Source organism: Pleurodeles waltl, chromosome 8 (genome assembly GCF_031143425.1).
Source record: "Pleurodeles waltl isolate 20211129_DDA chromosome 8, aPleWal1.hap1.20221129, whole genome shotgun sequence".
NCBI classification, from domain to species: domain Eukaryota; kingdom Metazoa; phylum Chordata; class Amphibia; order Caudata; family Salamandridae; genus Pleurodeles; species Pleurodeles waltl.
This window is the reverse complement of record NC_090447.1, coordinates 1,529,260,427-1,529,275,179: the sequence shown is the minus strand read 5'-3', so window position 1 is coordinate 1,529,275,179 and position 14,753 is coordinate 1,529,260,427. Positions and strand designations below refer to the sequence as shown.

The 14,753-nt window shown below is 51.3% G+C and overlaps 1 protein-coding gene across 2 annotated transcripts in view; it reads left to right on the top strand.

Annotated features, from left to right (window-relative positions):
- The window catches only part of AGPAT3 (1-acylglycerol-3-phosphate O-acyltransferase 3), a 296,303-nt gene that overhangs the window by 21,624 nt on the left and 259,926 nt on the right, over positions 1-14,753 (top strand). Inside the window, exon 2 of one of the 2 annotated variants that reach the window (XM_069202941.1) lies at positions 7,280-7,365. The exons of the other annotated variant lie outside the window; for it this stretch is intronic. The gene's annotated coding sequence lies outside the window, so the exon portion shown is untranslated. The remainder of the gene's footprint in view (positions 1-7,279; positions 7,366-14,753) is intronic. 2 annotated transcript variants of the gene reach the window in all.

Genomic DNA, 14,753 nt, shown 5'->3' with positions numbered 1-14,753 from the left:
CCCACCCAGTATGCTGTGCTGAGGGGCCCCCAGAAGCTCAGGGTAGGGGGCGTCATGCCACTGGGATAAGTTCCACTTGCTGACTGGATTATACAGAAATGTGTTGTGTCCTCCTGGAAGCTGGCTTCTGGCACCTAGTCACCTCTGGCATCCCTGGACGCCTCCACATGGGTATCCTTGGCCTAATTCTGGGCAGGGATGTATAGCTCTTAGTGCAACCCTGTACTATTCTTCATTAATCAAATATTAGTATCTTGGGGATTTCTCAAAAGGAGGGGCGCACGCCTTGTATCTTAATTCCATCATTCTGGTTTTTTAGTAAGTTTGGGGGTGCGCTGCCTCACAAATGCTTAAAGCTGCCTTTTGCCTAAAGTGTTCCAATGACTGAAAAACGATGGTTTGGAATTTTACATCGAACGATTACCAGGGCTTTAGTCTATTTGCAAGCATTCCTCCCAGAATCCTTTGTGTGACTGTCGCACCACCCTAAGTGGTCAACGGTATGCCCAGACTTGGATGCTTTGCTCCCTGTGCCATAGGATCCAAGCGATACCTCCCGGAGTCCTAACTAGGCTGAAGCCGGTCTGTGGGTGAGTGTCCCTTCTGGAGGGGACCTCGCCTGGCAGTTCAGGGTGGGCTGGTCCGATAAGCAGACTGGTCACTACTGATGGGCCCCTGTCTAGAGTGGTCCGTGGTACCCCGATCAGCCCGTGGTTAGACTCTTTGCAAGCATTCCTCCCAGAATCCTTTGTGTGACTGTCGCACCACCCTAAGTGGTCCTCAGGAAGCCCAGACATGGATGTCTTGCTCACTGTGCCATAGGATCCAAGCGATACCTCCCTGAGTCCTAACTAGGCTGAAGCCGGTCTGTGGTTGAGTGTCCCTTCTGGGGGGGACCTCGCCTGGCAGTTCAGGGTGGGCTGGTCCCATAAGCAGACGGGTCAGTACTGATAGGTATGAGATGGGGGTCTGTCTAGTGGTACCCCGAGTGACCCGTGGTTAGACTCTTTGCAAGCATTCCTCCCAGAATCCTTTGTGTGACTGTCGCACCACCCTAAGTGGTCAACGGTATGCCCAGACATGGATGTCTTGCTCACTGTGCCATAGGATCCAAGCAATAACTCCCTGAGTCCTAACTAGGCTGAAGCCGGTCTGTGGTTGAGTGTCCCTTCTGGGGGGGACCTCGCCTGGCAGTTCAGGGTGGGCTGGTCCCATAAGCAGACGGGTCAGTACTGATAGGTATGAGATGGGGGTCTGTCTAGTGGTACCCCGAGTGACCCGTGGTTAGACTCTTTGCAAGCATTCCTCCCAGAATCCTTTGTGTGACTGTCGCACCACCCTAAGTGGTCAACGGTATGCCCAGACATGGATGTCTTGCTCACTGTGCCATAGGATCCAAGCGATACCCCCCTGAGTCCTAACTAGGCTGAAGCCGGTCTGTGGGTGAGTGTCCCTTCTGGAGGGGACCTCGCCTGGCAGTTCAGGGTGGGCTGGTCCGATAAGCAGATGGGTCCGTACTGATGAGCGTATGTCTAGTGGCACCCCGAGCGACCTGTGGTTAGACTCTTTGCAAGCATTCCTCCCAGAATCCTTTGTGTGATTGATGTACCACCCTAAGTTGTCAACGGTATGCCCAGGGATGCCTTGCTCACTGTGCCATAGGATCCAAGCGATACCTCCCCGAGTCCTACCTAGGCTGAAGGTGGTCTGTGGTGGATTGTCCCTTCTGGGGGGGGGGGGGGGGGCTCGCCTGGCAGTTCAGGGTGGGCTGTTCCCATCAGCAGACAGGTCACTACTGACCGGCATGAGATGGGCCCCTGTCTGGAGTGGCACAGTGGGTCTCGGTGGCACCCCGAGCGGCCCGTGGTTAGACTCTTTGCAAACATTCCTCCCAACACTTTTTCTGTGATTGACATTCCGTGCCCACGTCTCGTAGCGTTTGAACTCTTCTCTGGTAAATTTCTATCGTTTTTAGGTTTGGTCTCTTGGGAAACTCTTGTTCGACTTCTCCCCTCCGTGGCAGAACCTTCCCAAGTTTCTTCCCGCAGGTTTCTGGGTGTTGTGACGGGGCGCCGGGGGGCTCTTCCACCGCCGTGCCCTGGGGCCCGGTACCTCCGGACGAGGGCAGTGGGTGGGACTGCAAAGGGCCAGGTCTTCGTGTTGCGACCACTTCGGTGGTGACCCTCGTGTGAGGGAATAAAGTGCATTGATGAAGCGGCGCCATGGAAAGTCTCTGCTGCAGCATTTTATTACAAGAGAGCGATGTGTAGTAAAAAATAAAAACCCACAAGTGTGAAATATTGTGCATTTTAGTAGCACGAATCCCTCGCGTCATCCAAGAATGTTTCCCGACATTGAGATTGTGCGTAAGCACCCCCCCCCAAATGAATGAATTGCATTTGTTTTTCCTGCATCGCAGGCCCTCGTCTTCCTCCGTGGAAATCCATCATTAATGGAGGTGCCAAGAGGCCGGTCCTTAAAGCACTCCCACTCCTCCTGGTGCCCACCCCTGAAGCACAGGATGCCAGCCCCTGACCTCTGGCGCCCGACTCAAGGTCACGGGTCTCCTTGGTTACTCCAGCCCTTTGGGGGGCACCGTGAAAGCGCTGCTCTCTGAGCTGCCTGGCAGGACTCCCGGGGGGAGGGGCAGTCACCCCACTTTGTCATCTCAAAGAGGGGCTGCTGCTCGTGGGAGGAGAGGGCGTTGCTATAGGAACACAAAGCACATAATCCCAGCCGAGACCCCCGAGCTGCTGCCCTGCACCCCAATATATCGGGACTGGCTGCTGCTCTGTGGACTGCATGGCAGGGCACCGGGGGGCAGTCACCCCCACTCTGTCATCTCATAGACGGGCTGCTGCTTGTGGGAGGAGAGGGGGTGCCATAGGGACATGGGGCACATAGGGCGCACAGTGTCAGCCGAGATCCCCGATCTGCTGCCCTGCACCCCAATATACCAGGACTGGCTGCAGCTCGTGGGGGTGCTTTGGTCACACGTAGAAATACAGGACGCTTCCTGCCAGAAGAGAACCCCGAGCTGCTGCCCTGCACCCCAATATACAACTACTGGCTGCAGCCTGTGGGGAGGAGCGGTGGGGGGGGCATGGGCACACATGGAAACACAGGGCGCACAATGCCCGCCGAGAACCCCAGGCTGCTGTCATGCACCCCAATATACCAGAACAGGCTGCTGGTCGCGGGATGACAGGGGTACCACGTGGAAACACAGGGCACAGAGTGGCAGCTGAGATCCCCTAGCTGCTGCCCTGCACCCCCAAAATACCAGCACTGGAGCGAGGGTGTGTTTGGAATTTTTGTCACAAAAATGGTGTAATACAAAAGGATGCCTCTCGCTGAATGTGTTGAGGCCCCTCCGACTCCGTGTGTCACAGATACGGAAAGTCCTTGGGTGAATATGGTGGGTTCAATGAAGCCTGCCCCCCCCAAGGCCGGGGCGTGCGCTCCGACCCTGCTGTACCGGCTGAAATAGTCTGTAGGAATGTTTGCAATGGCGAGATCTGGCCATATCTTGTGGGGTTTTACACGTGGAGCCTGCAGCCCTTCCGTGGGTGCAGATAGACCGCCCCCGCACCTAAGGGGCGAGAGGGCACTGCGGATTACCATCCATGTTTTATGGCCGTAGATAACATGAGCTCGACCTTCAGGTAAGCCTGGGGTTGGGAAACGGTTGTAGATAACATTACTATCTGGGTGTTTTTTTTCTATTCTTCTTCCACCCCACCCAACACCTCCACACTACAGTTTAGAGTGCTTCCCACGTCCCCTGCCTTGTTTCTCGCTTTCAGGCCTCTGTGGAAGGGGCAAACATTTCACGTATGCCCACAGACTGCCTTCTTGGCACCAGCTCCACCTTGTAGTTTGGGGGGGGGGGTGGGGAGAGGACACTGTCTGCCTAAGAGGCCAACCACGTGGCCGCAAGCCTCTCACCCCGAGGTGTGCCAGGCAGGCCCACCATCAGTGGTGACCTGAACCTGGGCCCAGCGTGCCTTTCCAGCCTCCAAACTATAAATACAAATGGGCATGTTGACCAAGGGGGCAATACAGCCTGGCACCTCTGCACTGGACCAGGCAGGGTCTCTGGTACAGCATGGGGAGCACACAGACTCTGAGTGACGCCCTGTCTGTACCCCTACCCCTCTCGGATCACACCGCTAGGGTGTTCCTCAGTGATATTTTGGTGTGGTGTGGTGTGGTGTAGTGTTAGGCCCAAGGCATCTCCCAAAACAGTTTTTTTTTATGGCTGAGCAGTCAAAGCGCTCTGTCCCTGTTCTCTCTAGGGGCTTGTAACCACACCCATCAGTTTGGTTGGTTCGTGGGCTTGCCTCTTAAAATTCGCCTGATTTTACTAGTGAAAGGCATGCGTACGTCATGCCTTTTCCGGTGTTTAGTCCTCCTCCAGCGCCCCGGCCAACTACTGAAAACATGCAAGGCTCCATGGTTTCTGGGCTGCTTTTTTTCTGTTTTGTAGGTTGCGCGATCTCGCTGGGCAGTAGTCGCACGCTTTGCATGACATCGATCCTGTTATGTAGATGATTTTCTTTTGCAGATACTATTCACTGTGAGCTAACTTCTGTTTCCTTTTGTGTGTTTGCTTTGCGGCCGTCGGCTCGCTTATGTGAAACTGTTTCTTTTTATTTTCAGTTTGTTACAAGAAAAGTCCGGTTAGGAGTTTACAATGCTAATAGCTTTAACTCGAGCAAACGTGAGGCCCACTGCATTGTAAATGCATGTCTGATTTTTGCTGTGAGACCCCGTTCGAGGTGATTGGGGTGCCACAGGGAAAACAGTGTCTAAAGGTCTCATGAGTTTGCCCCTGAAATAACTGGGTTTTCAGTCTTGGCCAAGTACGACCCCTTCAGTATTTTACTCTTGGTGGTAGCAAAGTTGAGAATTCTCAGGGATTTGGAGGGTTGGGGACGGGGGGATGGAGAGTAAGAGTGTGGGAGTGTCAAGTTTCAAACTCACCAGTCCCTGCGCAGTGACCTAAGCGATTGTCCAACCCAGTGGCTTGTTTTGGTAAATTAATTACTTTCATGCACAAGTAATACTTCACAGGGCAGGCAACAGGTACAATTACATTGCTGGCACTTGACTCCACTTGGACTTGTTCCTCCTTCGGGGTTTCAAGTCTTTAGGGCAGGTATCAAGGCTCAGGTGCAGATTACCTCTTTGAACAGTTCCTGGGCTCAGTCATCTCGAACAGTGCCTGGGTTACAGTTCTCACCACAGTGGAGTTGTTTCAGTCCTTTCTAGGCAGCCAGCAGAGATCTTTAGCGCTTTTCCTTCTCGCTCCTTTAGGTAGTAGATGCTTTGCACGAACATTTTTCCCATTTCTCTGCAGTAGCATGGAAGGCGTGCAGGGCTGTGTTGTTGAGGGAGGACTCTGGCTGTCGACAAACCTGCTTCTGGGCCCAGATGAGATACAGGATTGGGCCATGGGACTCTGGTCACAGCAGCACATCTTGGGCACGATTCTTCGATCTGGAAGAATGTGGGTCAGCTGCATCCACTTTTACACATGCAGGCGGGGAGTGTGGATTTCTTGTCTGTCCTTGCAAAACAGGTTTGTGGTGGTTTTTCTTTCAAGTGTCTTCTCCATATACAGCCTTTGTGGAGTAATGTTTCTTACCACTGGGTAGTCTCCAGCTGGGCACACCCACAACAGTGGCACAAAGAGATGTGAGCTTTCTGCACCTGGCTTCAGACAACCACACTGGGCAGTGTTCAGGTAAAAGACAAAAGACTGGACTTGCCTAACAGGGTCCATTTCTCTTTAACGTCAGAGCCTGCAGTCTCACCCGTCCACCCCACCATCTACCGAATGGCAGTCCTACGGGAAGATTAATCCGCAGCTCCTATCACCTAAAAGGTATAGGTGTTTCCTCTGGCCCTACTTTAATGCCACATTCTCCTGCTGCTTGATCCATAGTCAGCAGTGCACTTCCACTGTCTGAGAAAGCAGCCTCGCCACCATCTTGTGCACAGGCTCGGGGCTATCAAAATGGAACCCACAGGCCTCCATTATTCTGGTTCACTCATACACATAGACCACATGCACACACACAACATGCACATAGGATGTTGGTGCTAGCGTCTAGGCTAACACTTAGAAGCGGAACTTCACACGTGTAGGTCGGTGGGACTCCAATGCAGTCAAAGTCTCCACGACATGAGACTTAACCTGAGATTTTCCAGGGGTAAAAGAAACCTGGTTCAGTGAGGCACATACATACCACATGGACAAACTGAGCCAGTGGGAGCTTGTGTACCGCCTATAAATAATGGACTAAAACAAACAAGCTAACCTCGAAAGGGAGGAGAAAAACAGCGTTGAGCTATGGGCAGCCGGATGCTTGTGAGATGCAAATACCTCTGATCACTTGCTTAACCTTTTTAACTCCAGGACTTGACAGTAAGTTTCTGGAAGTAATAGTACACTTCCTCGGGGAGACGAGGAAATAAATTGACTGAGGAAGGATTTGCAGTGCATAGGTAAGAATGGCTCTGAGTGGCAGCATTCTGGTCTTGCACAATGTCAACTGACCCAGGAAAGTAGTCCTTTGGTACAATTTTACAAACATTGGCAAAGGCAAACGTTGGCAGCAGATCCCGAATCTGTTGGCTTTGTCAGTGCAATGCCACAGGACTGTAAAGGACGGGCACATTTTATGGGCATGCAGGCCATGCTGAAACCTACTCTTACCAGGAGGTGGTCTACTCCCGCCTGTTTTATTCTTTTAGTCTCCTTGGAAATTAGGAACTGTGTTTTTGCTTTTGTATTGCGAGTTGTGCGTCAGCCATTTTTAAGTGTTTATAAAATAGGTTATGGTGGTTTTCCTGAAACAGGTAATTTAAAAAAATATATATATTATTGGCCTATCATCCCATACTGTGAAGAAGCAATTAGATATTTATTTCATCTGCACAATACACAATGTCATGTTATAAAGGTCATCATAGACCATGTTTGTGGACAGTACTGAGAAGTTTGAGATTGATTACAGCTGTTTCATGCTGTTTAGACAGTAGTTGTGTACCGCCTTGCGGAGGCAGCCTGTTTCTTTTTTCAGGGCAGGACACTGGTTGGAGTGGTTAAGGAATAAAATCTGGGGTACGAAACGTGTGCCCACACAAGGTTACTGTAGTCTGAGATAAGGGGGCTGCGTCGCACTGCACCATTAATTTCGCCCACATCATCAGTGAATGAAGAAAAGCAAAGTGACTTTGATTGACAAAAAAAAACCTTCTCGTTTTGCAGATTTGGGTAGCAGCGCTGTCACCCTTGTTGTATAGCAGTGTAGAAATGGACCTGCTTCTGTAGAGACCTGAAACACATGTTCGAAGGTAGGCGGCTCCCAGGTACCACCTTAGGAGCTCCCTCTAACTGCTCCCTTTGCAGGAGGTATGATGAGAATTGCAAAGAATGGCTTGGAGACACTAGCAGGCTTGTGGGTTTCTTGAGAGGAATTCATCAGGCTCCCAATAGTTTGGGTGGTGGATTTTTGCAATTTCTGTTGATTTAAGCATGAGTAACTCGTGTGCCCAAAGTTGTGTTGTGCAGATCAGTTCCTTGTTGTGACTGCAAGATTTTTTCCTCTGTAGTGTGTGGACGCTCGTTTCATAAAGAAAGAACTGTGAAGAGTGTGTGGTAACAAAGCTTGTAGCCCTGATGTCAGTAACAGCTGCTCCAAAGTGCTATTGCGTGACAACTTTTCAGGCTATAACCGAAGTAATGAGGCTTCAAAACTACATACAAGACTTTTGACATTATGACTCAAAAGTCAGTGTACCCCTCAACCAAACTATTTCATCCCAAAGCAACAATGTCCATAAGGAGCTTGAATATCAAATAGCAGGGGGTGGTGGGGGGAGTGGGGTGGTGGATCTGCTAGTATGGAAGCAGTTGGAGAAGGAAGGTAGCTATTGCAGTGCACTTACTGTTGCAAGAGGAGCCATTATGTTTTAAAGGCTGCTGTTAGAGCGGATATGCTTGTGGAGTAAGTAGGCGTAATGTAGACTGAGCTGCCTCCATCTTAGGAGCGGGCTAACCTATGCGCAACTTCCGAGCGTACAGCGAAGGGTGCAGTCACACAGCACGAATATGCAGCTTTGTACCTTGTAGACCCTTGACCTCCCCATGACGCACATGAGAAAAGGGCATGATGGTTGAGCTATTTTATGCACCATTGTTGCAGATGATCTCAAGACGGTTGTAAACTGAGGAGCCTTGGGGGCTTCTGGTTGGTGACAGCGAAGACCCAGTTGAAGAGATCTCTCTTTGGGTCAGTCTTAGGATGGTGGGGTACCTAGGAGTCTTGTGGGCTTCTGGTCTGTGACCCCAAAGACCCAATTGCAGTGATTCTTCTTTGCGCCAATCTCAAGATGATGGTGAAGAGAGGAAACTTGACTAGGTGTAGGAAGTTGGCTCTGTATGTGCTATTTCAAAGTAAGGAATAGCATGCACAGAGTCCAAGGGTTCCCCTTAGAGGTAAAATAGTGGTAAAAATAGATAATACTAATGCTCTATTTTGTGGTAGTGTGGTCGAGCAGTAGGCTTATCCAAGGAGTAGTGTTAAGCATTTGTTGTACATACACATAGACAATAAATGAGGTGTACACACTCAGAGACAAATCCAGCCAATAGGTTTTTGTATAGAAAAATATCTTTTCTTAGTTTATTTTAAGAACCACAGGTTCAAATTTAACATGTAATATCTTGTTTGAAAGGTATTGCAGGTAAGTACATTAGGAACTTTGAATCATTTCAATTCCATGTATACTTTTCAAGTTATTGACAAATAGCTACTTTAAAAGTGGACACTTAGTGCAATTTTCACAGTTCCTGGGGGAGGTAAGTTTTTGTTAGTTTTACCAGGTAAGTACGACACTTACAGGGTTCAGTTCTTGGTCCAAGGTAGCCCACCGTTGGGGGTTCAGAGCAACCCCAAAGTCACCACACCAGCAGCTCAGGGCCGGTCAGGTGCAGAGTTCAAAGTGGTGCCCAAAACACATAGGCTAGAATGGAGAGAAGGGGGTGCCCCGGTTCCGGTCTGCTTGCAGGTAAGTACCCGCGTCTTCGGAGGGCAGACCAGGGGGGTTTTGTAGGGCACCGGGGGGGACACAAGCCCACACAGAAATTTCACCCTCAGCAGCGCGGGGGCGGCCGGGTGCAGTGTAGAAACCAGCGTCGGGTTCGCAATGTTAGTCTATGAGAGATCTCGGGATCTCTTCAGCGCTGCAGGCAGGCAAGGGGGGGGTTCCTCGGGGAAACCTCCACTTGGGCAAGGGAGAGGGACTCCTGGGGGTCACTTCTCCAGTGAAAGTCCGGTCCTTCAGGTCCTGGGGGCTGCGGGTGCAGGGTCTCTCCCAGGCGTCGGGACTTTGGATTCAAAGAGTCGCGGTCAGGGGAAGCCTCGGGATTCCCTCTGCAGGCGGCGCTGTGGGTGCTCAGGGGGGACAGGTTTTGGTACTCACAGTATCAGTGTAGTCCTGGGGTCCCTCCTGAGGTGTTGGATCTCCACCAGCCGAGTCGGGGTCGCCGGGTGCAGTGTTGCAAGTCTCACGCTTCTTGCGGGGAGCTTGCAGGGTTCTTTCAAGGCTGCTGGAAACAAAGGTGCAGCCTTTCTTGGAGCAGGTCCGCTGTCCTCGGGAGTTTCTTGTCTTTTCGAAGCAGGGGCAGTCCTCAGAGGATGTCGAGGTCGCTGGTCCCTTTGGAAGGCGTCGCTGGAGCAGGATCTTTGGAAGGCAGGAGACAGGCCGGTGAGTTTCTGGAGCCAAGGCAGTTGTCGTCTTCTGATCTTCCTCTGCAGGGGTTTTCAGCTAGGCAGTCCTTCTTCTTGTAGTTGCAGGAATCTAATCTTCTAGGGTTCAGGGTAGCCCTTAAATACTAAATTTAAGGGCGTGTTTAGGTCTGGGGGGTTAGTAGCCAATGGCTACTAGCCCTGAGGGTGGGTACACCCTCTTTGTGCCTCCTCCCAAGGGGAGGGGGTCACAATCCTAACCCTATTGGGGGAATCCTCCATCTGCAAGATGGAGGATTTCTAAAAGTTAGAGTCACTTCAGCTCAGGACACCTTAGGGGCTGTCCTGACTGGCCAGTGACTCCTCCTTGTTGCTTTCTTTGTTCCCTCCAGCCTTGCCGCCAAAAGTGGGGGCCGTGGCCGGAGGGGGCGGGCAACTCCACTAAGCTGGAGTGCCCTGCTGGGCTGTGACAAAGGGGTGAGCCTTTGAGGCTCACCGCCAGGTGTTACAGCTCCTGCCTGGGGGAGGTGTTAGCATCTCCACCCAGTGCAGGCTTTGTTACTGGCCTCAGAGTGACAAAGGCACTCTCCCCATGGGGCCAGCAACATGTCTCTGGTGTGGCAGGCTGCTGGAACTAGTCAGCCTACACAGACAGTCGGTTAAGTTTCAGGGGGCACCTCTAAGGTGCCCTCTGTGGTGTATTTTACAATAAAATGTACACTGGCATCAGTGTGCATTTATTGTGCTGAGAAGTTTGATACCAAACTTCCCAGTTTTCAGTGTAGCCATTATGGTGCTGTGGAGTTCGTGTTTGACAGACTCCCAGACCATATACTCTTATGGCTACCCTGCACTTACAATGTCTAAGGTTTTGTTTAGACACTGTAGGGGTACCATGCTCATGCACTGGTACCCTCACCTATGGTATAGTGCACCCTGCCTTAGGGCTGTAAGGCCTGCTAGAGGGGTGTCTTACCTATACTGCATAGGCAGTGAGAGGCTGGCATGGCACCCTGAGGGGAGTGCCATGTCAACTTACTCGTTTTGTCCTTACTAGCACACACAAGCTGGCAAGCAGTGTGTCTGTGCTGAGTGAGAGGTCTCCAGGGTGGCATAAGACATGCTGCAGCCCTTAGAGACCTTCCTTGGCATCAGGGCCCTTGGTACTAGAAGTACCAGTTACAAGGGACTTATCTGGATGCCAGGGTCTGCCAATTGTGGATACAATGGTACATTTTAGGTGAAAGAACACTGGTGCTGGGGCCTGGTTAGCAGGGTCCCAGCACACTTCAGTCAAGTCAGCATCAGTATCAGGCAAAAAGTGGGGGGTAACTGCAACAGGGAGCCATTTCTTTACACTAGGTTACACTGGGAAGACCTAAAGCCCCTTTCTGCATGAAAACAGGCTACCTGGATCCTACCATGCTGGGGTAGAGGTGCGGGTGGAGGGTTAACTAGAGTTAACAAGCATTTGCAATCAATGGGTCTCACATTTGCTTTAGTTAGAGCTATTAGTGTTATAAATTCCTAACTAGACTTTTCTTGCCACTTAAATTGAAAATGAAAAGAAAACAGTTGACATAAGTGAGCCGATTCAAAGCGCCATGGCCGCTGTGAGCGCGGAGAGACACAAAAAGAAAAAAGTTCGCTCGCAGTCAAACATATTGGCAAATGTGCAATTATCCATGTAACAGGGGCAGTCTGAAGGCAGTAATTAAACCACCCCAAGGAGGGACAAACGTAAAGCATTTACCAATGATAGCGTAGGATTTTTGAAATGCAAACCCACGCACGAATGAAAGTGATGGGGAGAGTAGGGGGCTTGGTTAAAAGCCCACAATTCTTACAACAGGTCAAAGCGCTTGTGCGCTCGACCTAAATACCTTCCCAGCTCATATTCTTCGTATAGGAGACTGCTGTGTGGTCCAGGACTTTGGAGAGAGGCTTTGCTCACGGCTCTGTGCAGACCCTCGCTCACCATCTGTGCACAGGGCTGCTCCACTCCTGGTTCCTGGGCTGGGCTCTCTCCCTCTCAGGTTTCGTCCTTGTCTCACATAACCAGAGGGATCTCTGAGGATGTAATGTCACCCCATGCAGGAGCCAGGGGCCGAGGTAAATCCGTCCAGTGTGTGCTCTGCCGGCAGTGACCTCGCTCTAGGGTCTCTTCTGTCTCACCCCAGTACCTGCTCACCGAGATGCTGGGGTCCAGCGGCAGAAACTCAAAAGTGCAACTTCGGTATGTGGTGAAAGTGAACAAGCACTGAGATGGGACTGAGTGAACACTGAGGGCGCTCAGTGAAGACACCAAAGGGACCAAATACTCACTTAAGCATTTTTGAGAGTAAATTCACTGAGTAATGGAGGCTGCACGACTGACACCAAAGAGGCTGATGTCTTCATTGTGAGGCCTAAGTTCTCCTTGGTGTCTGTCCTGTGGCCTCCATTACTCTCTCTTCGGTGTTTTTGCGAGTAAATTCACTATTTGGTCACTTTGGTGTCTTCATTGTGTGCCCTTAGCAGTCAAATGTACTCTTGAGACCAAAGCAGCCGAGCACTGGAGGGCTTAGTGAAGACACCACAATGATCAAGGACCAAAATTGTTGCGACACTTGACTCGTCACTCGGGAGACAGTAGACTCCAAGGTGACTGAGGACAGATTTCCCAAACTGAGACTGAGTGTGGTGGTCACCCTGTCGCACCAAAGCGGCTGAATGTAGGTTGTCACATAACATCATAGCTGGGACCCAGTGCTGCTGAAGTGTTTTGTGAGATCTCTAAGATTCTGTGTGTTAACTTTTTCCGGCGTTTGGTACCCCAAGCTGGCGGTCGGACAGGCAGAGCTGTAATGTGCTCGCTACACTTATAAGTTAATAGATGGTTTCCTCTTGTTGCCTTTGTTTTCTTTTGGATGTATGACTTGTACATCTTGCTTGAAAGCTGTTGGTAAGTACAATCCTGATAAATCTTCAAGAGAACTGAGGGTGAATATCTTTCTCGTGAGATGGTTTTATGAAACACCAGATGTAGGGCTGGTTCGTTCCTGTTTGTGGCTGATGTCATCTTGTCCACTTTCCACCCCTTGTGCCCATTCAGGTGTTGGGTCCACACTGGCCACGTTAGGTGCCCTTGGGTCTTAACAATCCATATGGGGAGTCCTTTCCCCTTGGAGGTGGCTTGATTTTTCTTTTGGTAGAACATACAGGGAGGTCTTTCTTCTTGAAGGTGGGCTTTGTATAAGGTAGCACCAGATACTCTTTGGAGCAGCGTGCGCTGGGGGATCAGACGGGTTGCTGAAGAAAAAGCCGACGTTTTGTGTTTGGCTTTATGACTGTGACAGAATGTTTCTGCTAGCCTAAAATGTCAATAGTCCTTCAAGTTTTATATTTAATTTGCATCCCATTTGCGCATTCTTAGCGAATGTGTGCCTGAGAGATAAGAGAGTTTGGGGAAGGTGGCAGAAAAGCCATTCACTTATGCTCAGTCATAATATATCCACATTCCTGTGGTATTTAGGCTTAAATGCTTATTGTGTTCACAACAGAAGAGTGCAATGGTCAGGCTTAGTGGGGAAAGAATTGCTAAGCCAAAGGAGTTTTTTTTTTTTTTTTTTTTTACACACCATGCACAGCACACCTCCAGCTGCCCATTGATGCAGGGGTCAACTTACAAAAACCACTGAGGTGCACAGGCAATACAGATGTGTACAGACACCTGCAGCTTGTGTATGTGACCTGCTGCCAGCTGGCCTCGTGCCATGCACAGCACCTCCAGACACCTGCAGCTTGTGTATGTGACCTGCTGCCAGCTGGCCTCGTGCCATGCACAGCACACCTACAGACACCTGCAGCTTGTGTATGTGACCTGCTGCCAGCTGGCCTCGTGCCATGCACAGCACCTGCAGCTTGTGTATGTGACCTGCTGCCAGCTGGCCTCGTGCCATGCACAGCACCTACAGACACCTGCAGCTTGTGTATGTGACCTGCTGCCAGCTGGCCTCGTGCCATGCACAGCACCTACAGACACCTGCAGCTTGTGTATGTGACCTGCTGCCAGTTGGCCTCGTGCCATGCACAGCACACCTACAGACACCTGCAGCTTGTGTATGTGACATGCTGCCAGCTGGCCTCGTGCCATGCACAGCACCTACAGACACCTGCAGCTTGTGTATGTGACATGCTGCCAGCTGGCCTCGTGCCAGCCAGCTGGCCTCATGCCATGCACAGCACACCTACAGACACCTGCAGCTTGTGTATGTGACATGCTGCCAGCTGGCCTCGTGCCATGCACAGCACACCTACAGACACCTGCAGCTTGTGTATGTGACATGCCGCCAGCTGGCCTCGTGCCATGCACAGCACCTACAGACACCTGCAGCTTGTGTATGTGACCTGCCGCCAGCTGGCCTCGTGCCATGCACAGCACCTACAGACACCTGCAGCTTGTGTATGTGACCTGCCGCCAGCTGGCCTCGTGCCATGCACAGCACCTACAGACACCTGCAGCTTGTGTATGTGACCTGCCGCCAGCTGGCCTCGTGCCATGCACAGCACCTACAGACACCTGCAGCTTGTGTATGTGACCTGCCGCCAGCTGGCCTCGTGCCATGCACAGCACCTACAGACACCTGCAGCTTGTGTATGTGACCTGCCGCCAGCTGGCCTCGTGCCATGCACAGCACCTACAGACACCTGCAGCTTGTGTATGTGACCTGCCGCCAGCTGGCCTCGTGCCATGCACAGCACCTACAGACACCTGCAGCTTGTGTATGTGACCTGCCGCCAGCTGGCCTCGTGCCATGCATAGCACCTACAGACACCTGCAGCTTGTGTATGTGACATGCTGCCAGCTGGCCTCAAGCCATGCACAGCACCGCACCTACAGACACCTGCAGCTTGTGTATGTGACCTGCTGCCAGCTGGCCTCGTGCCATGCACAGCACCTACAGACACCTGCAGCTTGTGTATGTGACCTGCTGCCAGCTGGCCTCGTGC